This window comes from Ictidomys tridecemlineatus, unplaced genomic scaffold (genome assembly GCF_052094955.1).
Source record: "Ictidomys tridecemlineatus isolate mIctTri1 unplaced genomic scaffold, mIctTri1.hap1 Scaffold_214, whole genome shotgun sequence".
Lineage (NCBI taxonomy): Eukaryota > Metazoa > Chordata > Mammalia > Rodentia > Sciuridae > Ictidomys > Ictidomys tridecemlineatus.
The window spans coordinates 340,186-359,396 of NW_027521844.1; the positions used below are offsets into that span (position 1 = coordinate 340,186).

Genomic DNA, 19,211 nt, shown 5'->3' on the forward strand with positions numbered 1-19,211 from the left:
TACATATCATCTTGAGGGACACTGGCTTTCTCTATGCACACTGGGCACTAGGGCAAGTTAGTGTTATCTGTAAAAAGCTACTTTCTTGCATGTATGCTGGTCATACACACAAACTAATGCTGATGTCACTGCTTCCTCAGTCTAACATGTAAGCCTCCTCCCTTAATGGGGCTGGGCAGAGAACTGAGAGCTCTGTGGAAAGGATACATATCACTTGTTTGGCCAGAGCCACCAGGCAAAACACCAGGAGCAAGAGAGGTACTGCTTGGAGAAGCACCTTCAGGGACCCAGATGCTATCTGTTCAGTCTGTTGCCACGGAACTCTTCCTGGAACCGTCACTGATCTGTTAGAAGCTTTCCCAGATAAACCATGTCTCCCATGCTGTCTCCAGCACCTTATTTGGCCTCCCCACAACCTAGTACAACTGGGATGTGGACTGCTCCTGCTAAAGGACAAAATGAAAACAGGACTACACTGTGCGCCAACAGAGAAGCAGGGTTAAGAATGGAGATGCTGCTACATAAAGGGTGTTTAAAACTGAACAAGGATGGCAAGACACTATAAATATTTATGTTATATATATATATTTATAATTATCTCTATAAAATAGACAAAAGTAAAAGGTTGATGGGATGGGGATGTAGCTCAGTGGAAAGAGCACTTGCGTCACACATATGAGGTCCTGGGTTCGATCCTCATAAAATAATAAGTAAAAATAAAGATATATATTTAAAAAAGTAAAAGGTTAAAGTGGTGGATAAAGAGTGACCCTCAAAGAGTTCATGCACAGACCTCAGAATCAGTGAATGTTACCTTATTTGGCAAAAAGGACTCCACAGCCCTGACTAAGGTTGAGGGCCTGGAGGTGGGGAGACGATACTGAGTTACCCTGGATTACCCAATCTAATCACTCACCCTTTACCAGATGTGATTAGGAGGAGGTGACTATAATGAGGCAGTCCAGGTACCCCCGCCCAAAAGACCTTGCCATGATTAACCTTCCCCTCTTGTGAGATCAGGATGCCTTGCAGTTTGAAGCTTCCTCTTGTTCTAAATGATCTGTTGGCTCTCCAGAGTCAGGCCTCTGTTCTAAAACTCCAGTCAATGTCTGGACTATGATATTCTACAGAAGTTTTGCAAGATATTATCACTGGGGAAACTGAGGAAGGTTCCATGGGATCTCTTTTTTTAAAACTGCATGTGAATCTGTAATTAGTATATAATAACATGTTTAATTAAAATGATATGAAACTATACAAAGATAACAATATTTAATACTTAGAAGATGACTGCAAAAGTAAAAAAAAAATTATCCAAAAAGAAGTTAGACAGAAAAGGATTTAATATAGGGAATTAGGTCACCATAAAATTTTTTGTAGGAAGGGCTGGAAAAGCAGCCCCCGGCTTAGCTTCCTGGTACAACTGCTGGATAACCATCACAGAACTGGCTCATGATGGTGGTATCTACCTCCAGGACCAGGAATCCAGGAACCCACCAAAGGCATAGGCTATTTCCCCAAATGTTTTACAAAGAACACACACGACTGCTGGAATCAGGAAAAGAAAAATCTTAGCTCACAAACAGTTTCCCAAAATATCCATTTACTTTAACAAACAGGATGACCAGTCGCTACCCTTGGGTCCAGTGTTCCCCCTCTTCCCTGCACTGCCTGGTAGTTTACACCCCGACTGCTCTTCCCAAGGCTTCCCGGCGACCCGCCACCTCCGCAGTCCCCTGCAGTCTCTCCGGGTCACTGTGGCGGACCAGCTGCGCGCCCGCACACAGGCCCCTCTCCACCCGCCCGTTTCCCGAGAGCCACTGAACCGCGGGTGGGACCCCACAGTCAGGGGCGGGCCGAGCCCTCTCCACCGAGACGCACAGCCCCCCCCCCTCCCCGCGCGCTCCACCAGAGCTTCCGTGAGACGACTGACGGCGACTCCGCCTCCCATGGGCGCCGCGACCGTCCCAGGCTCCCGTGAGGAACGGGCCGGGGAGGCCTGCGAGGGTCACTGCGGTGTCTCCCCAGGGCAGGACGGGACCCGGACTGACCGCGCAGGAAGGCGCGAGCGTCCCTGGTCCGAACGTGCGGGGAGGACAACCACCCAGCGGCCAGCCACCTGCGGGGCGCGCAGGCTCCTTCAGGAGAGTCAAAGGGGCGGTGCGTCTTCCAAGTCCGACCGCAGCGCCACCCTCACAGCCAGAGCGCCTGGACCGGGGTTTAGGGCCCCACCAGGCACATTTCCTCGCCAACCCCCCCCCCCTTCCCGGAAGTGCCCCAGGCCGAGCTCCACCCACCCCCTACCGGTGGAGGGGAAGCCCCGGCGCCCAGGGGAAAACCTCCTTGGAGACCCCGCTCCCGAAAAGTTGGTGTGCACCACGTGGCGTGTCTGGGCGGCCCTTCTCCTGCAGCCCACTTACCTGTCAGGTCGCACTGCTGTAAGTCCTGCTCCTGCACCCTCGTCCTCATCGCCTCCGGTTGGCCCTTCGCCTGGAAGGCTACTAAGAAGCCCGGCACTTCGCCCTCCATCTGGCTGCAAGAGGCTCCGCCCCGTGCGCTGGGTGTGCACAGCCTTTCCTGTGAGCCCCGGAGGACCCTGGGAGCGCCGCTTTTAACTGAATTCTATATTTTAGTGATAGTATGAAAATACTAACTGAAATCTATACTTCAATTAAATAATAATATGAGCCTTATAATTCTGTATTTGTACGTTTAAGCAAATGCATACTATTCTTATCATGTTTGGACTTCTGCATACCTTTCTGTTCTTCGTTTTTGGGTGGATTACTTTCTCTTAAGTCCTCTTTCATTCTTTCTTGTGCTAATTTTTTTGCTTCTTGTTTTTGGATCTTTCTTTTCAATTTTCTGTCTTCTTTCAGTCTTAGCTTCTCTAGGCTGATAAACATTTACAATTAGTGACAATTTACCTTTGTTAATTGCTCAATGAACTACTTTCTGTTGCCTACTATAGAAAACATTCTCCAAGCAATAGGCTGTGACTTTTAATTAAGAAAGCTATGTATAATTTGTATAGATGTTATTTCCATGTACATAATGTATATAAATTACTGTGTAGGGTAAATAAGAATAGTACATGTACTCTGCAAGCAAGATCCCATAATAAAATATTATTTTCACCCAATAACAACATGGGAATTTGGTTGATTTGGTTACACTGATTCCTTTTCAACAAATAATTCTATACATCTTTTCTTTTGTTTTTTCTTGGTCACAAATTATAAGAAAAAAAATCACTTTTTAGGATGAAAAACAAGAAGCAGGACAGAAAAGAAAAGAAAAAAGGATTGGAATTATTTGATCTGAACAGAAAGATACAGAGGTGAATAATTTTGACAATACACTAAGTATTTCAAGGTAAGAAATAGTCATTGGTTCAAAATGTTTAAAGTGGAGAAACATAAAAAAGCAAAAATGCTTTTGAAATTAAAAGCCAAAAGCTAACTATATAATTTTTGTTAAATGCCAAATCTGTTGATAAGTAATTTCATAACATGAAATGTTATAATTTTACTTACAAGTTCCACCACTAAATAGTGACTTTTTCAAATTTTCAGTATTTAATCATTCTAAAGCTAGTTCTGTTTTAAATATCCATAAAAATAATTTTTAAAATACTTATTTATATATGTGTACACAGCCAATTTTTAAAAATAGCACAATTTAGAAATCTGCATTTAACAGAGTTATATACTAAGAGACAATATAAAAACTACTGATTGATTGATAAAAATCTTACCTAGAACATTTCTGTTTCAGAATAGGTCTTGGAGGAACCTTTTCTTTTATGACCTTGTGTTCAAACTTTAAATAAAACAAAGACATTCAAAATTTGTCTCATACTCCCATGACATAAAGCACAAAACCACAAGTAACAAATATTTCAGAAGCACACACAATGTTCAATTTGATACAGAACAGTGATGATGTTTTGACCCAGACAAAAGCCCAGAAAGCTTTAGCAAAATAATTTACTGAAAAGAGAAAGAAGAGAGTAGACACACTTTATGAAGAAACTTTAAATAATTAAGGGTAAGCAGAAGATCCAATAAATTATATATATATTATAATTTACCCACTCCTGCCACATTCAGATGGTGATGTTAAAGGTAATCCCTCAAGGCACTCTTCCCCTTCTCTAAAACCCACACCTCCACCACTACCCCTTTTGGGGTATTAATAAAATGGAAGTTATCAAAAAGAGTAAAACCACAATATAAAAAGTATGCTTTTCCTAGGAGGAAATAAAAGAATGTGAAAATGCTTCACTGCAATGCATGTCCTAATATTTATTTTCTAAAATGATATAACTTTTTTTTTCTTACAAAAGACAAGATTCAAATCACACAACTTCCTCAAACTTAAAACATTTTAACAGGTGTAAACATTTTGGTTACAAATTTAATAAAGTTTCTCCTTTATTAGATACTTACTTCACATTTAACTTGACCACCACTGCTAAAGATGATAAACTTAGAAATGATACCTTCACAGTCAGGGGTAAGACAAATTCCTTGTAGAAAATCCTATTTGATTTAAAAGAAGAATGGTATGTGTAGGAGGGATAAATCTATGCATGTATACCAATTTTTTAAACTACTTTTTTAGCTGATGGACACAATACTTTTATTTTATTTATTTATTTTTGTGTGGTGCTGAGGATCGAACCCAGTGTCTTACACATGCTAGGTGGGTGCTCTACCACTGAGGCACAATCCCAGCCCCAACACATATACTATTTTAACCACAAAGTACATTCAAAATATACCATGAAATTTCCTTTAGGGAGGCAACGAAAGTGCCTGATTGCTGCTATTTCAGAGCCTTCTTATAGGAAGACTGTATCCACACGTATGGGGCAGACCTGTCCCTGTGACTTGCTTTGTGGTAAAGGAAGTCAAACTTCCATAGCATACACCAGGTCTAAATGAGCACTCTAGGAAACACAGTGTGAACTGGCTATTGTTCTTTTCCCTCTGTTAAAGAAACATGTTCCAAAAAAAGTACAACTTGGATTTGGAAATAAAGAACATGGCCACAGAGAATAGACCCGGCTGCAGCTCAATCCTGGCCAACAACGACAAAACTTCAGGACAAGTAATATAACCAAGAAAAGACCCTCTCATTGTTAGTCATAATATTTGGGTTGTATATTACTTCAGCATATCATAGTGAAAGCTGACTAATTAATAGAAGGTATTTAGAATTCTGGAAATGGTTAAGACAACTAATGGAGAGTATATAGCTTACAAAACTCAATGTAAGTAAAAAGACAGTAGAAGTGGCTCCAGGGTTACAGTTATATCTCTAGCTATCTATGTGAAAATTAGTTTCTACCAAACTTAAATAATTCCAACTGCTAAAAGACACCTAATATAATCACATTTTTCCCACTAGAGATAATGGTTTGCATAGGGCTATTAAAAAAGGCTTTTTGGTAAGTCCACAGATTATATATATCAGAAATAAACATTGTAACAAGGAAATAAGACTGTAAAATTGTGCCCTCTTCCAAAGTATTCTAACTAATGCATTAACTAATCATTATATTGATAATAAGAATAAACCCCTGAGAAATGGCAGTATAAAATTTAAGTTAATTTCTTAGGACAAATTACCTTAACCAATTTTGGTAAAAAAAACTAAAATGTTGGAACCTTAATTCTACATCAACGCTTTCAATCTATGATGAGCTGAATTGTCAGTGCATAATTTAAGATCTGTATTTTAAAACAAGAAAAAATTAAATTTTTATTTCTGATTATAACATCACAATACAAAAGTTAGTTAAATAATTTTTAAAGGCCTCTACAGTTACTCCCTTCATACTTGCATAAAATTTAAAAACTCATTTTCCACTTTATTGTTAAAATCATAACTTAAAACTTTCTAATGAAGTTTAGAATCCTCAAGAAGGAATTTATATTCACTTGAAGACTTTTTAAAATTTTTTTTTAAACATTCAATATACATATTTTAAAAATCCAGACAATCTTTATTGTGGTTTACACCTTGTCAATTTTATCATTAAAGGTGGTTGTTTTAAACTTCCAGCAGTTCATGTGAAATTCTATATTACAATACTGGCAATAGCTGATTCGTATAAAACCCTGGATTTCAAAACATTTTAATTCACATTTTAAAGATGTCTATGCACATGCACTTACTCATTCCCTCATAGCACACATATTAAGATAAAAAGAACTGTTGCATTCACTTGGCAGATATAACTACATAATCTATCTCCTTGAAGAGGGATAAAATACTCTGTATTACAAAATGCTGAGTTCTATAGATACAGAACTTGGCAAAAATCTTCATTTCCACAGCTGACATCTGCATTAGCCTTTACAGAATATCAAATATCTTAACAAACATTTCATCTGATCTACTAATCTAAGAGTAGGACAGTTATCTTCCTGAATAAACCAAAAAGTTAATCACTTAATTAAGCACAAGTTAGGTTTTTGGGTTTAATTCAGTGATTGCACTGGCCTTTATATTCTTGGACTCAATTTTTTACAAGGCATTAGAAATCCAACAAATTAGAGGTAACAATCTCACTTTGTTTCTATGTTCCTAAGGAAGAGGCAGTTACATGAAACATGGCTAGAGGAGGAAATAAAATTAGCTAGCCTGTCTTCTATGGTCACCACACCAGCCCCAAACATTTATTTCAGTGTCCCTGGCTTCCCATGTGAGATGACCTAAAAAAGTCCAGGGTAAGGGGCAAGCAGGGTGACAACTTGGGTGCCTCCAATTACAGAATTTATTCTGGATTCATTTTTAAGGCATGACTTTGCAAGTTAATGTTCCATTGTACATTTCATTTTTTACCTTAAAGTCTGGAGCAGTTATGTATATCTGGATTTTGGAATATCCATGACACTTCTGATAGCAACAAATAGCATCTGGCACTGGAGGGAACCTGCATTCTTCAACAAATTTCTCTAACAGCATCTAAAGCAAAATAAGCAAATCTGATAGTATCACAACACTGATTTGTCAATAAAAAATGCTTGTGATTCCTCTTGCCATCAAAATATTTTTAGCATAGAAATGAATGTTTTTACCCAGGACAAATTATATGTATACAATTTTTAAAGATTTTCCTTTTAAAAGGAAGCTGATACAAAGATATGTAAACAAAGAGAAATGAACAAAATTCTTGTTTTTAGAATTTCAGTCAGAATCAAAATCTTGTCCTCTGTTATCATCAAAACTGGTTTTGTAATTTATAGTTTTTATAAATCTCCTTTAAGAATCAAGAGGGAAGCTGGGTGTAATGGTGCATGCCTGTAATCCCAGTGATTTAGGAGGCTGGGGCAGGAGGATCACAAGTTCAAGGCTAGTCTTATCATCTTAGGCCCTAAGCAACTTAGCAAGAACCTGTCTCAAGATAATCTACAAAAAAGGGCTGGGAATGGCTCAGTGGTAAAATATCTCTGGGTTCACAGCCCAGAAACCAGGAAAAAAAAGGAAAGAATTAAGAGAAATCGAAAAATTAAGATAAAAATAAGCCTTAGGGCAAGCTTGAAAATCCTATGATTCATCTCTTTCTCAATGTAACTTGATCTAAAATCCTAACACTCACATTCATCTATCTCTGCCACATGTATTTGTTAATACTCTAGAGAATTAGAAGCCCCCAAGAGACTAACACCATGCTTTCAGTACTGGTTTTTTGTTGACAATAACTTGTATATCTCCATCCCAATATGGTATAATGAGAGAAAAATCTAATAATCTCTGTGCTTTATTTTTCTGTAACAGCTTTGTTGATATAAATATAATAAAACTTACATAAGAATACAGTTCAGTGACTTTTAATATATCCAAAATGTTGTACAACCATCACCAATCTAAATTTAGATCATTTTCATCATCCAACAAGGAACTCAATACCATTAGCAGTTCCTCATCTTTTTCCCCTAATGCCCAGACCTAGACAATCTATTTTCTGTCTCTGTATACAGATTTGCCTATTCTGGATATTTCATATATACAGAATCATACAGCATGTGATCTTTGTGTCTGGCTTCTTTTATTTCGTACAGTGTTCGCAAGATTCATGCATGTTGTATCATATATCAGTACTTATTGTTTATCTATTCATCAGTGGATACTTGGGTTGTTCCCCCTTTGGGGCTATTATGAATTGTGCTGCTATAAACATTCATGTACAAGTTTTGGGGAGAACATGTTTTCCTTTTTTTGTACAAATCTAGGAGTGGAACTGCTGTGTCACATGGTAACCCTATGTTTAACTATTTGAGGAACTGCCAATCTTATTGTCCCAAAGCAGCTGCACCATTTTACATTACAACCAGCAAAGTATGAATGTTATAATATTTCCATACCCTTGCCAACACTTAATATCTATGCATATCCTCAGAGTATGAACCAGTATCTCACTGTGTTTTTATTTGCATTTCCTTAATGGTTAACAATATTGTACTAATGGGTTATCACTATATTTTCTTTGCAGATATGTCTATTATATACTTGTATATTTGATTATTTGTCTTTTTACTATTAAGTTGTAAAAGTTGGCCCCTGTACTTTTAAAAGCTTCATACAAAAGCAAGTTCTGGTACATGAGAAAAAATTTATTAGTTTTTCTAGAATTGGTAAAGAATCCATATGGCTCCAAAAATGACACTAAATTCATAATTCAATTCATAAACTCAGGTACCATCTCAATAATTATATTAATATAATAAAACAGTAATACTGTACCTTCCTCTAAGTACAACCAGTACAGCATCCTGCTTAATAACACATGCTCTAATGTCAGAATGCCTGAACTCAAGTTCCAGCTCTACTACTTCCTTGATGCTTAACCATGAGCTCATCACTTCACCTATCTAAACTGTAAAATGGAAATGATTTTACAATCAGATAGAAAGAAAGGACACATCATTTTAGTAATGAAGATAAGAAAAGACTATGACATTATTGACACATTAATTCCACAGCCAGTGACTTCTCTCCTAACTACAGAAGGAAGAAATCACCCACCTAAGGCAGAGTGGTTGGGGAAAGGGTTGGTGAGGATGCAGCCTTTCTTTGGTCTTAAGATGAATGATTTGGACAGACTGGTTGGAACCCAAGAGTAGAGTTCATTTATAAATACTAAGTAAACCTGTACAATCTTAAGAGCTCTAGCAAGATAGAAGGCTAGAAAATGACTGCAAAGGCAGGCTGGGGTGTTCGCAAACCCTTTGCTTCAGATACCCATGAGTCATCAGGCTAGCCTTTATCCCACTGGCAGGAATCAAGCCTCTGTGTAGCAGGGGAGTGACACATTCAAAGCTACATGGAAGAGTGAGCATGGCAGAAGGACAGAGAATATGTGCTAGGTTTGTGGGGACAGCACAGAGCCAATCAAGGTCAATGAAATAAGAAGGGTGGAGCCCAAGCTGGCTTCAGTAGCTTCAGAAACGAAAGGTACAGGTGTCTTAGTGTAATTTCTGCTTGTGAGGTTGGGCAAAACTATTTAACCCTAATCCTGGGATTTCAAGTTCTTTTACTGAACGTGGATACTGATGAGAAGATAGTATTTAAATAAATTAGTTAAATGTGTTGTCTGCTAAAAATGGCCTAAGAAATATTAACAAATTAAAAACTACCATTCTAAAAAAAAAAAGTTTAATCCTCAAAGATGTTTCACATGGTGTTGGAATCACAATAGGTTAGACAAACACCTAAGTTCCCACTCACTGTAAGCACACTAATTGCTAACGAACTGCAAATGTTCAGGGGTTCAACATGTGGAATTAGACACCAGAGAAGACAGAATGTAGGTAGTAAAAGATAAAAATGGATAGAAACAAAGCCATTCAAAAGAAAACAAATGAGAGAAAGTAAAGAGAGCAACAGGGTATCACTAACTGGAGGCCAACAATTCACTTCAATAACCTTGAAAGGTACTCTATATGAAAGCTTGAGATAAATAACTATTGGGTATAATAACCTTTAGAATCATTAAAAAAAGTCTATTTCCTTAAACTCTTGTTTTAAAAAACAGAGAAGCATTTAATCCACGTGAGAAAGATTTCCTCAAAATTAAAACTAAAAAGGAATTAGCCTAAAGCATTCTTATGGGCTGAATGTGTTGCCACAAGATTTGTTATGTTGGAAATCTAATCCCCAATGGTTTTAGGAGGTAGAACTTTGAGGAGGTGATTAGGTCATAAAGTAAAGACCTTGTACAGGAATTAGTGCCCTTATAAGAAGAGGCCCCAGGAGATGCCCCCATCCTTCTATTATGTGAGGACACAGCAAAAAGTTAGGCATCTACTGTTGGGCACAGTAGTACACCCTGTAATCCTAGCAACTCTGGAGACTAAAGCAGGAGGATCCCAAGTTCAATGTCAGCCTCAGCAACTTAGCAAGACCCTTTCTCAAAATAAAAAATAAGAAAGGCAAGGGATTGCGCTCAATAGTAAGTCCCTGGGTTCAATTCCCATTATCCAAAAAAAGGTCATCCATTAACCAGGAAAAGAGGCCTCACCAGATATCAAAACTGCTGGCACCACAATATTGGATTCCCCAGCCTACAGAAATGTGAGAATTGAATGTTTGTTGTTTAAAGCTACCCAGTTTATAGTATTTTTGCTACAGTAGGTCCAAAGGACTAAAGTATCCATTCTTTTTTTTTTTTTTTTTTGGTGCCAGGGATTGAACTCAGGGGTACTTAATCAGTGAGCCACATCCCCAACCCTTTTAAAGTTTTTTAAATTTAGACACAGCATCTCACCAAGTTGATTGCCTTGCTAAATTGCTTAGGTTGGCTTTGAACTTGCAATCCTCCTTCCTCAGCCTTCCAAGATGCTGAGATTACAGGTGTGCACCACCACACCTGACAACAGACATCCATTCTCAACAGGAGTTGAGTATTACCCCAAATACAGTGAAAAAATTAAGTTGTTGGGAGACGAAAAAGCCTAGTTCTTTTTATATATAAAGCACAGATGAACATATTGTATGTAAACAGACAAGCAGTACGTATGGTATTAAAAATTTCAGAGGGAGATTGATTAGGGGGAAAATGTAAAAAAAAAAAGAAATAAAGGCTGCTGAGATTAAGGAAAGGGAGATAATAATGAAAACTTTCAAAAACAAGAAACAAAGGTGGCCTAAAAGTGATTAAGGACAGATCAAGAAATGCTATGTGCTTAAGTGTTCCTTTCCATTCTTCTTATTGAAGTTCCAAAATTAAATGTATTAAGTAATGAAAAGACCGAGCATTGATTTCAAATACTCAATGTTTTCTTAACAATAAAAACTGCCATGTTTATGCTGAGTGTTCCCCAAAAGTCCACGTGCAAAGGCTTAGTCGCTAGGGTGGCAATATTAAGAAGTGCTGTAGAATCTTGAAGAAAGTTTGTTAAATCGCTGGAGAAATGCCTTTGAAGAGGAATGTGGGAGCCTGGTCTTGTCTTCTCTCTCTGCTTCCTGGCTCAGGATATGAGGAGTTTGCTCCACCACATTTTCCCTGCCATTGCAATCCACTGCCTTACCAGCACTGAGCCAATACAGGCACCATATCTTCACATCTCCAGAACTATGAGCCATAATATAATTCTCTTTACATCATAGCTAGCGTTTGCCAAATATTTCATTATAGTGATGGAAAGCTGACTTATACAGAAGCATTATAAATTAAAATGAGAACAAGAGCAAATATAAATGAGGCTTGTACAAATTTTAGGGCATAAAGTTTAGGTAATACTATGACAATTCAGCAACAATTTATATAAGAAAAAATACTCACTTGGTGGTGGTAAAAATTCAGGATGACTGTCACAATCATCTACCTTCAAAGCCTCATCTACCACCTGCCCATGAAAATAAAACTAGTGAGACTGTAAAAATAATATAGCCATTTCAGTTATACCAATACTCAGCATTTATACAAAAGAACTAAAGTCAATATACTATAGTGATCATGCATATCCATGTTTGTAGCAGCATAGTTCACAATAGTCAAAACTATGGAACCAGTCTAGGTGGTCATCAATGGATGAACTGATCAAGAAAATGTGATACATACACACAATGGAGTTATACTCAACTATAAAGAAGAACAAAATTATGCCATTTGCAGGAAAATGTATGGAACCTGAGCACATCATGTTTAGTTAAAGAAGCCAGACTGAGAAAGTCATGGGTCATATGTTCTCTCACACTTGGGAGCTAGAGAAAAAATAAAGAAAAAAAGAGGACCGGTCTCATGAAAATAGAAGAGAGACCAGCAGAGTAGTGGAGAGGGACCAGGGTGAAGGGAGAGGAAGTACTGGGGAATGAAATGGACCAAATTGTTATATGCATGTATGAGAATGTAACAATGGATTCCACTTGATGTATAATTATAATGTACTGTTAAAAAAAATAAGAATTCAATGGCCGTGTAATAGAATTTGTAGTAGAATATGATAGAATTCACTCAAGCGCTTAAAATATGCATCTAGTTACTAAGTCTAAAAGTATAAGTAAGCATACAAAATGATAACTAGTGACCAGAGATCAAGACAAATGACAAATTCTTGAATGACAATTCTATCTCTGATGCCTAGAACAATGTCTCATGTGGCAGCTATTCGACAATGACTAAACTGAATATTACCACATTATTCCTGTGCTCTTCTCCCTAAATTAATACAGCCTCTTGGAAATTTTGAGGACTTAACGGTATATTAAGAAAGTTCCTTTCAATGCCCATCACCCACCCAATGCCAAAACATCATGATCTTTTCTTTCCTCAAATCTTGAAGAGAAATATAATGTGACTTAGTGATAGCTTCTGAGTGTTGGATGTATATCACAGGTAGAGGAAAACTCAGACACATTTATCTGGGTCACCTGACCTCAGAGGCAGGCTAGAAGCCTTAGTGTGGTGCTCTGAAAAAAACCATCAGACCAAGATTGCTACTGAGCACAGCCATGAAAGGGCAACAGAAGCTGTAGATACACCCTGGCAGAGGTGGGGAAGGAGTGCCTCCTAGGCACACCAGCTTAGCACAAGTTGGCTGGTGAGCTGCTACAGTGCCAGGTCACAAACAGATTACAAATCAGAAAAGGGAGAAAAAGACAAATCCAAAACACAGGGAGGGGCAGAAGTGACTTGGCCAACAGACCCCATTGTCACTCATTCCTGAGACTGGCTGGGTGACCTAAAAGGAGGGTATAAAAATGGACTAAATGGCAAAATTATATCTAGAAAAAAATACTTTTAATACCTGTAAATATAGTCAGGCTTGACAGTACATTCCTATAATCCCAGCAACTCAGGAGGCCAAGGCAGGAGGATTCCAAGTTCAAAGCCACCCTCAGCAACTTAGAAAGGCCCAAAATAAAAAAAAATAAAAAGGCTGGGGATGTGGTTAACTCAGTGGGTAAGCATCTCTGGTTCAATCCCTGGTAAAAAAAAAAAAAAAAGATATGTAAGTGTGATTTCAGAAGAAATTCTGTGACTTTAAATATATTATTTTTATGTATTTGTATGAGGTATAATTGGTTGTAGTTATATGAGGAATAATTGCACTACGGATGTGGTTCAGTGGTTAAGCACCCTTGGGTTCATTCCCTGGTACCAAAAACAAAACAAAACAAAATCCAAAACAAGAATAATTTTCTTGATCTCAACAAGTAAGAGTTTATACCACCAAAATAGTTGGTTTCCACTATCACCAACATGTTACTATTAATAGCTGAAATAATTTTAAGTTTTTAACTGAGCTTACCTTTAGATTCTGATTACCACCATTTGCCATCTTGTAGTTAGTATTTTTGAGATCTCTTTCCGTCTCAACAAAGTTAAGTGAAGTACTAAAAGCAGGTGCTGATAAATTCCTAGGTATATAGGCCCTAAAATGGGATAAAAGAAATGACCCCTTTATTCCTACTAATTAATGAGCATTTTTAAAAGTTATCCTTCAAACAAACAGGTTGCAGCAATTATAGCCTTTCTTCCTTGAAAGCAAGGTACCACTGTTTTGAAAAGATCCTCTACCTCTCAGATAAGCCTTTATACATAAGTACTATTTAAAACCAGTTCAAGGCTAGTATTCTGGGTTCTAATATTAAAGTAAATAAATCTTCATGTTTCACATATTAACAGCTTCACTATCCTGTGTGCTTATCAAGGGAGAAAGGCTTAATCTATTTAAATTGCCAAATAAGCAAATGTAGAATCCTGGCTATTTATTTTCTTATAAGCATTCCTAAATCGATTTGTGCTCTTTGAAAAGTATCAAGAGGCTGGGGCAACGTTTCCAGGGCAGAGAGGACGGGCATGAGGCAAAGGCTGTGTATCAGCTCTCTACTGCCAGGACCCCGTGACCAATTGCTCCTCGTCAAGCACAATAACTTCAAATTAACATTCCACTCCTCTTTTCTCACTAAATTAGGCTACTAATCATCCAAGTGGTTCAATAAAATAAATCTGACAACTCACAGATCACCTGATATTTTGTGTGCAAACACACACACCAAAAAAAAAAGAACCCTCTTATTCTCCCATCCCTAAATTTACTATAGTTGCGCTTAAGTTTTTAAAATGACAAACACAAGTGATTCTTAAGTTCACAGGGCAAAGTAATTCCAAGTAGTAGCTACTGATCTGATATTAACTCACCTGCTTTCATAAAAAGCTTTAATTGGATTCTTATTTGGTGTTCGACCTATAAAAATCAATCACACACACACACACACAGAGTAATCAATGGATTGGCAAAACAGACTTCAACACATTTTCAAATTTCCTTTAAGCTGAGTTAAGAACATCAAACAACTTTAGAAAGTTGAAAAATAAAACAATTTTACAATCCTAGATGTCAGTAATTTCAGAATGGTGTCAACAAACTGTTGTACACCATGTCTGACATCCCACTGCATGTGATTACTGACAAGATGACAGTAATATATTGATTTGAATCAGAGACGGTACCTGTCTTCAAGGAGCTCACAATCTAAGAATCTTGTTAACAGCTGGATGACAACATCCGCTAGTTACAAAACTGCTCAGCTCAGCTCGATAGACACTGAATATCCAAAGAAGAAAAAAAAAAAAAGGAAAGACCTAGATACTCAAAGTGTAAAGAAATTTTTTCAAGCACTGAGAAAGAAAAATGACTAAGTACAGAAAACAAGGTTGAAGAATGGAAATTTACAAGTCCTAGCCTGCACAGCCAATTTCTGATTATAGATGTTCAACATGCTATAGAATTATTTGCAAACTTGGTGCAAACAAATTAAGCAACTCTATTGAAGAGCCCTTTCTTTTAGAAATAACTTAAATGATGAAAAGTTTTACACAATTTCCTTTCAAAAGCATTTATTTTATTCAAAATTTCTGAAAAGAATATTTTTCTATAGAAGAATAAATAATTTAGTTACTGGCTGTTTCAAATAAAAAATACAAATCATGTATAATAACCTAATGGAACATATTACTAACTCTACACAGAAAGATATAGAAAACGTAAGTAACTTGAAGATAACATAACAAAATAAGCACAAATCATCTGAGAACTGATTTATGATCCTCTGATAATCCAAGAAACCCACCTTTGAAACTTTAAAGAAAACTCAACTGTAACCAAAAGAATCTTAGGTGAAATACCTTGTCGGTCTTCTATTTGTTTTTGTAACTTTACATGCTGCTGAATTAGATCCTTGATTCACTCAGGGTCATTTTTACAGAGTTCTTGAGCTTTTATGTTTGCTTCCAGGGCCCAGTCATATTCCCCCAGCATAGAAAGAGCAGCACAATAATGATAATGATAATGACCCGGTTCCAAAAAGATAAATTTAATTTTTTTTCTCAAAAATATGCTTAAATTAAATAATAGGTAAGGAAAAATATTGTTTGAAAATGAATTAATTAAAATGTTAGATCAGGCCCCTATCATGAAAAATAAATAAAAATGTTAACACCTCAAGAAATAAAACTAATGAATTAGTAGAATGTTATAAATAGGCAAGTGATTTTTAACAATTAACTAGAGATAAATATTTTTGCTTAAGAGATTTTGGTACCCCAGCGAAGTATTTAACTTCTGTTATATTTTACTAATAAAGTACTAAACACAGTATTTTGTGAATAAAAGTAATTCATTATAAGAAACAAACTTTTAAAAAATACTTTAAGGGAATAATATTCACTAAGTCATGACATGCCCTACACTTTGGAAATCAAGATTTTGGAGCTGGAAGGAGCAACCAGCTTGGCCAGCATTCCCAGTGCCTCCAAGAACACAGGCTCAAATAACAGGTGTAGTCAGGCTAACTCTTCTCTCCATCTCTCCCCTTCAATCAGCTTTTATTTTATCTGTAAGTGTAGTTCCTAGCTTTAAGAAAAGGTCCAAAAATCACTGACTTTATTCTCAATTCAAATGGTAAGGTTTTGGCTTCTTGTCTTTGTTTTTTGGTATAGAACCCAAATCCTTACTGACTCCAATATTTGGAAAATCCATTATATCTAATATCTTAGTCTAGAAAGCGAATTTAACTAACCCGGCTCCCAGTTATTCACAAATCAAACTTCCATTTTAGGTACCATGTCTCCTCTAGAGAGACAATCTACCGTAAAAAAAACAGGCCAGAACCTGGCCTCAAGTCACAGTTAGAAACAAACTAAAGAACAATGATTTTATGATACCTAGTCCAGATCTCCTTCCTACTTACTACACATTTTTTTAAAGAGAGAGTGAGAGAGTGAGAGAGAGAGAGAGAGAGAGAATTTTTTTAATATTTATTTTTTAGTTCTCGGCGGACACAACGTCTTTGTTGGTATGTGGTGCTGAGGATCGAACCCGGGCCGCACACATGCCAGGCGAGCACGCTACCGCTTGAGCCACATCCCCAGCCCCCTTACTACACATTTTACAAAGAACATTCTAATTAGATGAAAACCCGGGAGAAAATCAAAATAAGTGAACCCTTTAAGTGGAAAAATCAAAAATAAGTGAACCTTTTAAAAAGGAGTAGTTTTTTGCTAAAAGAATCACTGGCACGTTTATTCAGAGTCAGTACTGTGTTCTTGTGGACCTACGAATTCTGAAGATTTTATTCTAAAGACTATGCATTTCATTAAACTCTGCTTCCCCTTAGAGGGTAGAAGTCCTGTTTCCTGACACCTGCAGTATAAGAGGACAAAGAGATCTCTCATATATACTAAAAGGTGGAAAATCCTACCACTAGATATTTGTCAACTTTCAAGTTCAGATTACTACATTTAAAAAAATAAAACACAGAATAGAAATAATGTTAGATCATAAAACATACCTGCTAAACTTATAGTGAATACTTTCTTCTTTTCCCCTACTATTCTCACCACCTATTGGATCTTTTTCCCTGGACCCCATGTAACTTCTGCTGGTTGGGAAAGCGGTTTATCCAGCCCCCTGTGCTGAAGCTTAATGAAGCTCAGATTAAAGTATCTCAGTTTCTTGAACCCAACTACCATAAAAATTTTTGTTCTTCTTTGACACTCTCATTCTCTATCATATATGGACATTCCCTACTATCTTTTGGTCTAGCATCCCCTCACCTAGGGGTAAACATTTCCCACTCCTCATAGATATGGCATGGCAGTACTATCAGTTTTAGTGCACCATCCCAACAAGGGATAGCGGCTCTGATTGGTCAGTGGAAACATACCACTTCCCAGGTCACTGTAACTGATCCATGCTGGGACACATGACCCAACTGAAATCAGCCTGAGCCTTAGGCTTATTATATAGAAACTGACAGGGGTTTCTTTTCATTAGAATTAATAGCTATGACGGATATTGGTTTGGGGCTCCTACTACAAAGTCAAAGTTTTTTTTTTTTTTAATGTGAATATGCTTTACTTTCTATATATATAACTGTAAAGTTTAGAGATAATCAGGGCACATCTAGAGTGGAATGTCCATACACAGCCAAGCAAAGGTCTATACTTGTTCTTTCTTTTTTTTTTTTTTCATGTATGACATGCTTCTGCTTGTGCATTGGTGTATATATATGGTATGCAGTCACATTCTGATAAAAATTACTTAATTTAGAAGATAATTGGAGAGGGAAATTGTCAGTTTATCCCTCATATTGAAGGACCACAACTTATTCCCAATGATTAAAACTTTATCCTGTGTATATTATCTAAATAGCGACAGGGTATATTTATTTTTTTATTGAGTGATTTAAAAAAATAATAAATGACAGTGGAATGCATTACAATTCTTATTACACATATATAGCACAATTATTCATATATCTGGTTGTATATAAAGTATGTTGACACCAATTTGTGTCTTCATACATATACTTTAGATAATGATATCTATCACATTCTACCATCCTTGCTAATCCCCTGCCCCTCCCTTGCCCTCCCACTCCTCAGCCATATCTAGAATTCGTCTATTTCCCCCACGTTCCCCTTCCCTACCCCACTATGAATCAGCCTTCTTATATCACAGAAAACATTCAGCATTAGTTTTTTGGGGATTGGCTAACTTCACTTAGCATTATAGCAGCACAATTCACAATAGCTAAACTGTGGAGCCAACCTAGATGCCCTTCAGTGGATGAATGGATAACAAAAATGTGGCAAATATATACAAAACAGAATTTTACTCAGCCATAAAAGAGAATAAAATCATGTGGTTAAAAGTCTTTTTTTAAATGAAGTCACAAGAACCTATACTCAAACTTCCTCTTCTGGCCAAGATGGAGTAACAGAGACCAGATTTACCATCCTGCCTAAAATGATTTTTAAAAACAAAAAAGATATGATTCCCTGGCTTATAAAACACTGGACACTGGGCAAGAAAACTTGAGTGATCCTTGAGAGAAGAGAAACACACAAAGTAAGACTTAAGACTGCTCCAGCGTACTGAGACAAACCCTCAGCCCAGGAAAAAGTCACTACTCAAAGACTGGCAGTCTCTCTCAGCTAAGGAGAGAGAGGTGGGAGGCAGGATTAAGGCAAGCTTGAGTTCATGAAGCAAGGACCATAGAGGGGAGAGCTGCCGAGAGAACTTCAAGGAGTCCTCAATGGGTCTTCAGCTGAGCACTGTCAGCACATGTCTGTGGGAAGAGCTCTCTATCAGGGAAAGAGCTATCAGAAAGGCTAACAGTACAAGAGTCGGACTCATACAGTGCTGCTACACCCACAAACCTGAGTGGAAAATGTCAGAATTCAGGGA

The 19,211-nt window shown here is 37.3% G+C and overlaps 1 pseudogene; it reads right to left on the minus strand.

Moving 5' to 3' along the window:
- LOC144373026 (transport and Golgi organization protein 1 homolog) overlaps positions 1–19,211 on the minus strand; it is a 150,037-nt pseudogene that overhangs the window by 115,422 nt on the left and 15,404 nt on the right.